The 12010-nt window shown below is 45.9% G+C and overlaps 1 pseudogene; it reads right to left on the bottom strand.

Moving 5' to 3' along the window:
- Nucleotides 1–10744: 10744 nt before the first annotated feature.
- LOC128568000 (diphthamide biosynthesis protein 3-like) lies at nt 10745–11007 on the bottom strand (annotated as a pseudogene).
- Nucleotides 11008–12010: the final 1003 nt, after the last annotated feature.

Raw genomic sequence — 12010 nt, 5'->3', positions numbered from 1 at the left:
TTTCTTTTATCTTATTCAGATAAGGGCTTCTAAGGGCTTGTAATTCCCTGCAGTATTCATGAGGCAGTTAGTTCATTAGTAGTTTATTCCGTGTCTTCCATTTCCTCCTGTACCTCCCCATCCTAAGCAGATGGCTGTATTCTTCATCTTTCCTTGTTCAAGAATCTGGTTGAAGAGCACCCTCCCGCCAGCCTTGTGTGAGTCTAACTTGTTGAAGAGATTTTACTACAAAATCAACAATCAAATCTCTTCAAGTGGGGGAGGAGAAGGAGCGATGTCTCCCAGCAGAGCCCTGAGGCTGGAGATGTTCAGGAGGGAATGGCCTGGTGAGGTGAGGCCAGTGTTGGGTGATCCTGGAGTATTTCCTGGCGTGTTTAGGGCACCTGTGAGAAGTGAGAAGACAATTTTCAGACTTACATAAAGAAAACATGGTCTCTACACCCAGCGGAATACTACTCATCCATGAAAAAGAATGAAATCCTGCCATTTGCAAAAACATGGATGGACCAGGAGGGCATCATGTTAAGTAAAGTGTGTCAGACAGAGAAAGAAAAGTGCCACCTGATGTCACTCAAATGTGGAAACTGGAAAAAAATTGATATCACTGAAGTTGAGTAGAACGGAAGTTACCACAGGCTGGGGAGGGGTGGGTAGGGAGAGGTTGGTCAGTGAGGACAAAGTTAGAATTAGGTAGAGGTATTAACTCATTCTTAAGTTTTGTTGTTCTAGCCACAGTGGGGTGACGATGGGTAACAGAAAAATATCGTAGGTTACAAAAGAGAGGCTTTTCAGTGTTGATACCACAAAGAAATGATAAATTTGTAAAGTGCTGGATACACAATTACTGTACAACCCAGATACATACCGAAATGTCTAATTGTATCCCACACGTGTACAATTACTACATATCAATTAAAAAATAAATTTTTAAAACATTTCAGAATTGATACTAAAAAGAAAATCCAACCTATGATTTGTAACCATCATAGAAATATCTGAATTTTGTTTGATTTCCTGACATTAATGGTTATTAATTTTATTTAAACTATGCATGGATGTGTGCTACAATCTTTTTAGTACTCTGGGGTCACGAGGCTCCTAGTCAGTCCAAGGATGGGACTGTGTCCCCACAGGAGAGCTGCTCCTGGCCTCACTTGTCCACAAGGAGAATCACTGCTTAGACCTCGTGAAACCAACCAGTGAGTGTTCTTTCCATCTAGCCAGCTTCTAAGGTGTTACCTGTTTTAGTTTTAAGGGGATCCTTTGGGATCCCCTCCACTTTCTTTTTTTCTTTCTTTTTTTTTTGAGACAAGAGTCTTACTTTGTTGCCCTCAGTACAGTGCCATGGCCTCATATCTCACAGCAACCTCACACTCTTGGGCTTAAGCAATTCTCGTGCCTCAGCCTCCCAAGTAGCTGGGACTACAGGTGCTGGCTACAGCACCGTGAGCTCAGGCAATCCACCCACCTTGGCCTCCCAGAGTGCTAGGATTACAGGCTCAAGCCACCATGCCTGCCCCTCCCCCCTTTCTAATCAACACTGATTTTCCTTTGAAATCACATCAAAGGTGCCTAACCACTATGGGATCCCTGTATTTCACTGGCTGTTTTCTGATGCAGCATAAACTCAACTATAGAACCCCTGGCTGTGATCTAAGGATAATATGATGGATGATTCTAGACCCTAACGTGGGAGAAAAGCATTTTGGGAGGAAATTAGATTTCAGCACTTTTCAGTGGGCTGCTGATGGCAGCAAAGTTCTCTGACCAAGGAGGCAGGATGCAAGTGGCCTTGAGAGGGGGTGGAGGTGAGAAAAGTGGAGGCTGTAGGGCCAGAGGGAGCTCTTTGGGGTGAGGGATGGGGTTGGGGAGAGAAAAAGAGGTCAAGAGAGAAAGAGAGAATTTTATTTCTTTTTGCGACAGAGTCTCACTGTGTCGCCCTGAGGAGAGTGCCGTGGCGTCACAGCTCTCAGCAACCTCAAACTCTTGGGCTAAAGCTGTTGTACTCATGTGCCACCTGGAAGAAAAACTCGGACCCCACTTCAGGTATAAATCAGATGGTGATTTATTATACTTGCACAGGGGACCATGGTGATTTATTACACCTGTGCGGGTGGGTCGCTGCCCCAAAGGGCAAAATGGCCTCGAAGTGAGGAGCAGGTTGACTTTTATACCATTTTTGTTGCCATGCAAGCAAGCAAAAACAAAAGCAGAACGCGGCGGTTGGTTAGCTCAGGGGCTGGGTTACAGTGAGTTGGCTCAACGGGTTACATCGTGGCAGCTGGCACTGGGACAGCTCTTGGGAGACTCAGTAGTTTGGGAAATTCTGCTTGAGTAAGCTTTCCACCATTGTTTAGCCATTGCTAGGGGGTTGGGATAAGTTCTACCATAGTTTTACCTGTGGCTAGGAGTCTCTGGGAACTCAGGGAACTTCCTTGTCCTGAAACCTGTCCTCAGAATTACCCAAGGGGGGTTTGAGATGTGCGGGGACTCAGGCTGAGACAGTTAGGGGCTTTTAGGGGTCCTTCTGCTAGGTACTACAAAGCAATTCTCTTACCTCAGCCTCCCAAGTAGCTGGGACTACAGGTGCCTGTCACAACAGCAGGCTATTTTGTTGTTGTTGTTGCAATTGTTTAGCAGGCCCCAGGCCTGTTTGAACCTGCCCTCCGTGTGTGTGTGTGTGTGTGTGTGTGTGTGTGTGTGTGTGTGTGTGTGTGTGGCAGGCGCTCTAGTTACTGAGCTACAGCCCTAGCCAGAAAGAGTCTTTGTGATGTAAAACACCTTCAGAAATTCCTGGAGAGAAATCCTGTGTTACTACATTCTACATTACTCTTCAAGACATCTGGGGCTGAATTTTTCCAGTTTACTTTGATTTTGCTTCAACCCTCAAAGCAACCTTCCTGGTGCCATAGCTATATTCTGGCCATCTGAACTTAGCAGAATTCAACTGGCAAACACATCTAAATAGGTTTCAATGCATTTCAGTTGCATTTATTTTCTTCTCAAAGTGAAGCACAGGTGTAGCCCTCAAGGAAACTAGCAGCAATGCTGTCCTTCCCTAGGTGTGGTCCAGGCCCCACGCATGTCGCAAAGTTGATCCCTGGGCTGCAGTAAGACCTACTGAATTAGAGACTTTGGGGACAGCGTTGGGGGAATCCTTAGTCTCAATAAGCTCCCAGCAGCTGCAGAAGCACTGTCAAAATTCGGGACTGATTCTGTAGGCCGGTACTTATTGTGCAGTTTGGGGCAGGGAAGGTAGAAGGCAGACTGTGACCACATTCAAAGTCAGGAGCTACTGACCGATTCCTAGCCACGCTGCTTAATTCCCAGCCTTGCTCAAATAGGAAGCAGGGGAGAGGGAAACTAAAGAGAGTTTATGAAAGTCTGTGTTCAACAGACACACTCTGAATAGTGCTGTCCGGTACATCTCTCCATTGCTCATGCTTTCCCCTTTTTCTTTCTTCCCCCCGCTCGGTCCACTTTCTGCTCCTATTGCCCTCATGATTTTGTCTGTTTCTTGGTTGGCCAGAGTCCTCCTTTTGGAAAGTAAGTGGTAATCATACAGAGTGTTCAAAGAAAGTGAAAGGTTATAGAGCCAAAGATGAAAGATTATTCCAAGGTGTGAGATGAAAGGAAAACGGAGGCCCAGATTGTGCAATTAAAATGGCTTTATTTCACCTGGGCACAGGTGGGGTAAGATTTGCAACCCGGCCAGGAAGAAATCCACACATGGGTAATGGTGAAGGGGGTGGGTTGGGGGTGGGGGTGGGGGCTTTAAAGGTCAGGAAGGTGGGGCTTGGGATGTTCCCTTTCCTGGGTTGGATATCTGTTGTAAGGGTGAGGGTTGGGTTTATTCTTTTAAGAGGGTTCACCCTATTGGGCAGGGTTTGACTCTATCACAGAGATTGATCGGATTTCTACCAGGAATCCCAGGAGTGACTATTTCCTCCCTGGGCCATCCTTGGTGCCCCACTGGACCTGTTCACCGTGCTTCACACCTCAGAGGAGGCAGGTAACTGTGCCTTTTCATTTCCTTAAACAGCTGATAGTGATACAATGTGTTTTTTTTTAATATTTTTTATTGGGGATTCATTGATACAATGTGTTCTTTTTATAGACAAATATTTAATGTAACTGATCAATAAAAGAAATTCATATCAATTTAATCTTGACACCATATCATTGATATACATAGAAATTTCAAAGTTGAGGGAAATACAAGGAGCTGTACACTATGAACCCAAATCTTGCTCTCTGATGTCCCAGTTCCCAGGCACCGTGGATTTAGCTCCTTCCCCACCTGTCTCCCTTGGCTCCATCCTTTCCCTGGGAGTGGAGGTGCAACAGGAAACTGGAGTGTGCCAAGGCCTCCAGGTGAGTTTGGCTCTGAGGTTTCTACCCTCTGGGGCCGTGGTTCTCATGGGTGTGGCAAGGGGGGCACCTTCTTCCCTCTGTCCCTCAGGGGCATTTGACAACATCTGGAGATGGTTCTGGTTGTCGTAACTAAGATGGGCAGTGCTACCAGATGGGTGGAGGCCGGGGATGCTGCTCAGCCTACTGCAGGGTATAGGATGGCCCCACAGCAACTGATTACTAGACCCCCCCAGTGTCAATAGGTAAGAAACAAAACATGGGTAATCCTAAGAACTAGCATTTTCGCAGAACTTTTCTCCTACCACGCCAGTTTCATATGCAGCTCTTTAATTTCATTTTGTTGCCTCCATGGCCAGAGAGGCAAGCAATGCCTATCATTTTCTGCTAAGGAAACTGAGGCTGCATCCATCTTAAATGCTCTGTCTGGCAGGTTCTGGGAAGGGGCAGTCTGTGAACCTATCAAGGGACCACCTCTGGGTGGGGGATGCTCGGGAAGACAGCTTTGCCTTCAGGGGTCCCAGAAGGCCTTGTCTGCCTTGGCCTTGGTGGGGGGCAGACTAGACCCCTAGAGGTCCTGTAGCTTCACTGCGGGGTCAGAGTGCGTGCCTCCCTGGCAGGTGCTTCACCGCATCCTGTTGTGATTCAGCCTCAGGTGACCCTCCTAAGGAAGGTATCTTCTGATCAACAGAAAAGGCAGATTGCTGGGATTTCGTGCTTACTGATCATTGGCTGTAGAGGGGCAGAAATTGTCTGAGACTTGGGTAGGGGAGGGTGTGTGTACGGGGTAGAGAACACTTACACATGTGTAAACACTGGTGCTGCCAAATCCATCCTAGATGGTCCAGTGTGTGTGGCCATGGCTTGGGGCAGCCCACAGCGCCCACATCTGTGTGGCACAGGGGGTCTGATGGGCTCCGGGAGCTCTCTACACAGCGGCCAAGCTGTCCTTGTGTCTCCTGCAAGGGGCTTCCTCCAGAGCACCTGTGATTTGGTGAGCAGGTCAGGGCTGTGGGAAGGAGGCAAAGTTTCTGGGAAGAGCCTGAGAGACTCCCTGGGGTGGGAGTTAAAGCTTTCCTCATGGACAAACTGTCTGCTTGGATGTTCTGGGTTTGGCGAGAAGAGGCAGAAGATGTTCTTGTACTGTCTTCTGTATTGAGTATTTAAAAACTGTTAATCGTTCGGTGATCTTTCATCTCCATCATCAGCCTGTCTGCAGACTGGCCCAGCTGGAGCTCTGGGGTGGAAAGTGTAAGAATGGAGACCTTGGATCTGAGTGGATGGGTGTGGGTCACAGTGCAGGTGTGGAGGGTGGAGGGAGCGGGCAAAAGCTCCCCATTCTGAAGTCTATTTCCCTTGATTTGAGAACTAGATTGTAGATCTTTGCTAGTCCAGGTGTATCCCTCAGATGGTGTCACTGGAGGTTTGCTGGGAATGCAGAAGCCCAGGCCCCTCCCAGGCCTGCTGAGTCAGACTCTGCCTGGCAGCAAGACCCTGGCAGGAAGGGCTGCTCTTGAGAATAGGGTGAGAGTCCAGACTGGATACAGGGCCCAGAGGGAGAAAGATATCAAATCACCTCTGGTGATAATGTCACGAGGAAGGGCAAGAAGAATGCCGTGTAGCCTGTACCCCTTGAGGAAGAGCTGCAAAGGGTTTCTTTCTGTGAAAAATAAATAAAAGTTGCCAAAGGTAAAGCTGGCCACAAGGTGAAGCAGTGGGGGGACATTCTAATCAATAATGTAACTATTGCAATATGGAAAAGAGTCTGGTGTGGACTGATCGTAGCTGGGATTTGTGGAGGTGACTGGGCATTTTAAAGGGAAAAGTGGGGAGCAGCGCCTGTGGCTCAGAGGAATAGGGTGCCGGCCCCATATACTGGAGGTGGCGGGTTCAAACCTGGCCCCGGCCAAAAACTGCAAAAAAAACCCAAAACAACTAAACTAAAAATAAAAGAGGGGGAAAGAGGGAGTATGGGGTGAATTGGGGCTTAGTAGAATCAGGGGAGTGAAAAAATAACCAAGAGTAAGAAGGCCAGGTGGGTCCATGGGCTTGTCTGCTGGGGCTCGCCCAGGTTAGGCCCCTGCCTGCCCCTGGAGAGGTAAATGCCTTTGGCAGCTTTGAGTGTTTTCAGGCTGGCACTTTGAGGGAGCCATCCTAGGGTTGTGACCTTGTACTAGTGTTTTTTCCCAGGTCTTTATGACGAAGGCCGAGGCCGAGGCCCAGGACAGAAAGGGCTATGGCCCTTCTTCAGCCTGTGTCTCTAAGCCATCTGCCATCTGTCCCTGGCCTCCTGAGTTCCTCCTGCTAATGTGTAGAACCTTTATCCTGGTTCCACCTGTTTTTCTCTTTCCTTCAAACTATATTACATGGCTTTTTAGAGATTCTATCTCAAAAAGAAAAAACAAAATAAAAACCCTAATTCTGCAACATATTAATAAGATACAGAGAGTTTACTGACAATTTTGTGGGAGAGTTGGGAAAGGCTTGGAATTGCAAACTCTGGGGCAAAACTGCCTGAAAGTGTGTTCCAGCTTCGCTCAAGGTCTCCCAGGACTGAGGCTCTGCTTGCCTTCTCTGCCTGCCTCTTCCCTGAGCAAATGCTGATCTTGTGTCCAAATCACAGCTCCAGAGCAGCCACCCGCCCTGCTCACCCCTGCTCCCCACTTCTGAAAAGCCTCCACAATCATAAATCACATCTTCTTTCTCTCCGTCCATCCCTCCTGCGCAGTGTGGGGCAGAGTCTGTGCATGTGCAGTCCTGTGCCTGGGCGGGGCGCCGCCTCCCGGGCACCATCTCTTTCCAGTAACTTCAAGCTTCTCTGGAAACAGCATTTGTCTCTATAATCCACCACCCTAAAATCCAAGGAGCTCTGAGAGCAGAACATGTTCTGTAACTTTGCAATGAACTCATTTGGTAGCAAAACCTTGACCTGCCCTGGGGCTGTTTGTATTCTTTTTGTATCTCACTCAGTGTGACTATTTACACTTTGCTATGGAAATGCTAATACCAGGTACCACTGTAAGCTTCACCGCGGAGCTGTGAGCATAAGGTCTGCACACCTCGTTAGCTGTTTAAATCCAGACCATTCTGAATCCCCAGTGGTTTCAGATAAGGGGTTTGGACCTGTACAACTTTCTAGTCTCTATCACAAGCTGGGAGCAGAGACTGTGATTTTGCTGGCTCCATCAGGGCACAGACCCACGCCTTGGGTCCAGTGTAACATAGGTCCCCACAGAACTTTGCCCAGCGAATGGATCGGTGCTTGTAAGTTTCCAAGTCACCGTTCAGATTTTCTGTGTCTAATTTGCTCGCCAAATGCCCTTAGACCAATTCAGCCCACGTTCTGAGAGTATTGTCCATGTCATTATTTTTCTCAAATATTTTTGCCTGAAGAGTTTTCCCTTCTGAGGATTTATCATACCCAGGTGAATTACTTTTCAATCCTTTTGTTGAAATTACCCTCAAGTCTTTTCTGGCAGGGTTGCAAACACACTGACAGCGCCCCTAATGATCTGATGTGGGATCCTTAATAGGCGTGGAGGTGTTTGCTCTGCAGACGCGGAAGTCTTGCCCTGGCTGCTCTCTGTGCAGATGCTCAGGTGGGCGTCTGTTTGACAGGCGCTGCCAAGGAGCTGCGGGATGACTTTCCTGATCTGGAAGAGCAAACCTCAGACATCTCACATATGTGCAGGTATTTTAAAATAGTTTTTGTAAGATGAAAACGTTACATTTACTGTATTTTGAGATTCTCCAATATGTACTGAAAGAAGAGGTCAGTCACGTTTACACTGAAGTTCAGGTGTGTTCTGTGCACTGTCCCCAGCTCACTTTGCCACCAGCTTCCCTTTGGATCCCATCGACTCCCATCGGACTGGCATTCTTTTCCTCTGTCAGGACCCATTCTTCTCCTGGAACTTTGGCTGGTTTCTTTCTTCTGCTAAACCAAACCTGCCACTTCCTTTGCGATTCTGTTCAAAACTCTCTTCTCAGGAACCTTTTCTAAAAACCCGCCTCTGCGTGTCGATTTTTCACCATCAACCTTCCCGGTACCTTTGGTAAATGAAGTTTAACGAACACAACTCTTTGACAGCGAACATTTGCATTCATATGACTTTCCTCTTCTCTTGAATTATTTGTTTAAACTCCCAGGGACTAGTTGACTGGATCAAAGCACTGAGACATTTCATGGCTGATAGAATCATGTTCATTGAAAAAGTTATTTGTTGGACATCTGTCAGGTGCCAGGACTGTGCTGGTAGCTGGGGCAGTGACCGTGACTCAGGGAGCAATCTCTCAGCCTTTCTTAAAACTTACCTCCAGAAGGGGGAGATGACAATGACCAAATAAATGATGGGGACAAAAAACAGGTGGCAGCGATGCAGAAAACAGTAGGGCAGGAGAACTAACTGGAATCGATTGTGGTGAAGGGAGACATAGTTGCTTTTTATAAGGGGGGGTGAGGGGAGAAGGCCTCAGTGCAGAGGTGATATTTGAGCAGAGACCTGAAAGAGGTAAGTAAGGCCCACAAGACTATGGCAGACATGCAGTTGATGCAAATGTCCTGTGGCAAGAAGCACCCCCTGGACTTCCATTAAGAGTGTGTTAATATACTTGGTGATGAACAGGTCTCTGAGGCTTTTTGTTAAAAAGAACATTTCTTTATCTTTTTATTATGGACTGAATGTTTGTGACCCACACCCGAAATCTGAATTCATATGTTGAACCCCTAATCCCTGATATTATGATATTTAGAGGTGGGGCCTTTGGGAGGTGATGGAGTTGGGAGGAGGCCCTCATTGTGGGATTAGTGCCCTTATAAGGAGATGAAGGGACCTCAGCTGGAAGTCTCTCTTTGCTATGTGAGGTAGGGCAAGCAAGAAGGCAGCCATCTGCCCATCAGGAGACCCTCACTGAGAAATGACCATGCTGTCACTTGATCTCAGACTTTCAGCCTTCAGAACCATAAGCAATAGTTGTCATTTAGCCACTTGGTCTCAGTATTCTGTTACCACAGCCTGAACTAAGACACATTCCCTGTGTCAGCTTGGATGATCTCAATCCATCCATCTCCAAATCAGTTGAGCCTTCCTAGTGAATTTTTCATTATAGTTACACTTTTCAGCTGCATAATTTATATATATGTATTTATATTATATACTTCTTTTCTCTTTATAGTCTGTATCTGGTGAGACATAGTTCTTGTACATTGCTATAGTTCTTCTTTTCTCTTTTATTGATGTATAATAATATACATATTTATGGGGTACCTGTGAGTGTTACATGAACAGATTGTGTAACAAGTAAGGCAGGGTATTTGGGGTATCCATCACTTTCAGTGTTTATCACTCATTTGTGTTGGTGTCATTTCAAGTCCTCTCTTCAGGTGGCTTTTTTTTTTTTTTTTGAGACAGAGCCTCAAGTTGTCACTCTTGGGTAGAGTGCTGTGGCATCAGCTCACAGCAACCTCCAACTCCTGGGCTCAAGTGATTCTTCTGCCTCTGCCTCCCAACTAGCTGGGACTACAGGCACCTGCCACAATGCCTGACTATCTTTTGGTTGTAGTTGTCATTGTTGTTTGGTGGGCCTGGGCTGGATTCAAACCCGCCAGCTCAGGTGTATGTGGCTGGCGCCTTAGCCGCTTGAGCCACAGGCGCCAAGCCTCTTCATGTGGCTTTTATACGTAGTATTGTTGCTAAGTGTAGTCACCCTAGTTGGCTATCAGTCTTCAGAACTTACTTCTTCTAACTATATGTTTATACTCACAACCAACCTCTCTTCCTCCACCCGCCACCATCACCTACTCTTCCCAATCTCTGGTCTCTTTCAGTCTCTCAGTTCCCACATATGAGTGAAAACACAAGGTATTTGTCTTTCTGTGCCTGGCTTATTTCAGTTAACGTGATGACCTCCAGTTCCATCCATACAGCTGCAAATGACATGATTTTATTCTTTTTTTTTTTTTTTTTTTCAAATTTCAAAGGAAGGACTAATTTTAATCATCTTAATAACTAAGTCAAAAATGCAATCTCTTTTCATTAAGAAATCCTAATGACTGAGGTAGTTGCTATTGTGATCAAATATTAATTACGTTCAAGATATAAAAATGATGAAATTGAGGGAAAGAAAGCACTGATTTGAAATTATTGTCCTTTAAATACAGATGGATAATTAAGAACATTTCCAATCCAAAGTTCTAAGCACGGAATCCAAGTATGGCATGTCGTGGACTCACTTCTTAAAGATAAAACGAGCAGCTGATGGGAAGAATCCACACTCTTAACAGCAAACCACAAAATGATGGTCTCAGCGAAGAAGCTGTAACCGTGTGTTTGATGTTTTCACATTGGTTCGTTCCCAACTGTTCAAAATTTGGATTTCTGAAGGCTTCGTCAGCATTTAACTAATTCTTTGTTGGCTGAAGGGGCTGGGATTGTTTCTCCACACACAAACTGATCTTTGTCATAAATCACTTTTATAATGAGAGAGCAGCTAGGACACGTCACCGCGTCTTCCCCATTCTCCAAACCTTCCTTGGTGATGGAGAAGTTGTCCCCACACGGACAAGGATAGAAATAAGTCTGAGCCCTCGTCATACTGGAAGTCTTGGCTCTCCACCTCGTCGTGAAACACTGCCATGGTCACCAGCAGCCAGCGAAGGGCTAACGCCCCTACCGCCCAACACTTCCTCCGTTGGTTTAACTTGGTTGAGTGCCGGCTTGGCCTGCGTAGTTCCCCCATGCCGCTTCAGGAACTTGATTTTATTCTTTTTTTATGGCTGAATTATATTCCATTGTGTATATACGCGACATTTTTTTTATTTGTCCATGATAGACATAGGTTGATTCCATACCTTTGATATCATGAAGAGTGCAGGTGTCCCTTTGATTACTGATTTCTTTTGAGTAGATACCCAGTTGGATTGTTGGATTGTGTGATATTCTATTTTTAGTTTTTTGAGAAATCTCTATACTGTTTTCCATAGTGGTTGTATTAATATATATTACTACTAACAGTATATATGAGTTCCTTTTTCTCTGTATTATTTTTAGGTCCTTTGCCCACTTTTTTTTTTTTTTTTTTAACTGTTGAGTTGAGTTCCTGGTATATTCTGGATATTTAGTCATCTATTGAATGAGTAATCTGTAAATATTTTCTCCCATTCAAGAGGTTGTCTCTGCACTCTTTTGATTGTTTCCATTGCTGTGCAGAAGATTTTTAGTTTAATAACCAGTAGTTTCATTTGTCTATTTTTGTTTTTGTTGCATGTGCTTTTGAGGTCTTAACCATAAAATCTTTGCCTAGACCAATGTCTTGAAGACTTTTCCCTATGTTTCCTTCTAGTATTTTCTTTCTTTTTGAGACGGAGCCTCAAGCTGTCACCCTGGGTAGAGTGCTGTGGCATCACAGCTCACAACAACCTCCAATTCCTGGGCTCAAGTGATTCTCCTGCCTCAGCCTCCCAAGTAGTTGGGACTACAGGCACCTGCCACAATGCCCAGCTATTTTCTTTTGGTTGCAGCTGTCATTGTTTGGCCGGCCCAGGCTGGATTCAAACCCGCCAGCTCTGGTGTATGTGGCTGGAGTCTTAGCTGCTTGAGCTGTAGACGCTGAGCCTTCTTCTAGTATTTTCATAGTTTTG

Source organism: Nycticebus coucang, chromosome 16 (assembly GCF_027406575.1).
Source record: "Nycticebus coucang isolate mNycCou1 chromosome 16, mNycCou1.pri, whole genome shotgun sequence".
Lineage (NCBI taxonomy): Eukaryota > Metazoa > Chordata > Mammalia > Primates > Lorisidae > Nycticebus > Nycticebus coucang.
The sequence above is the reverse complement of the archived record's forward strand: the minus strand, read 5'-3'. Positions and strand labels throughout refer to the sequence as shown.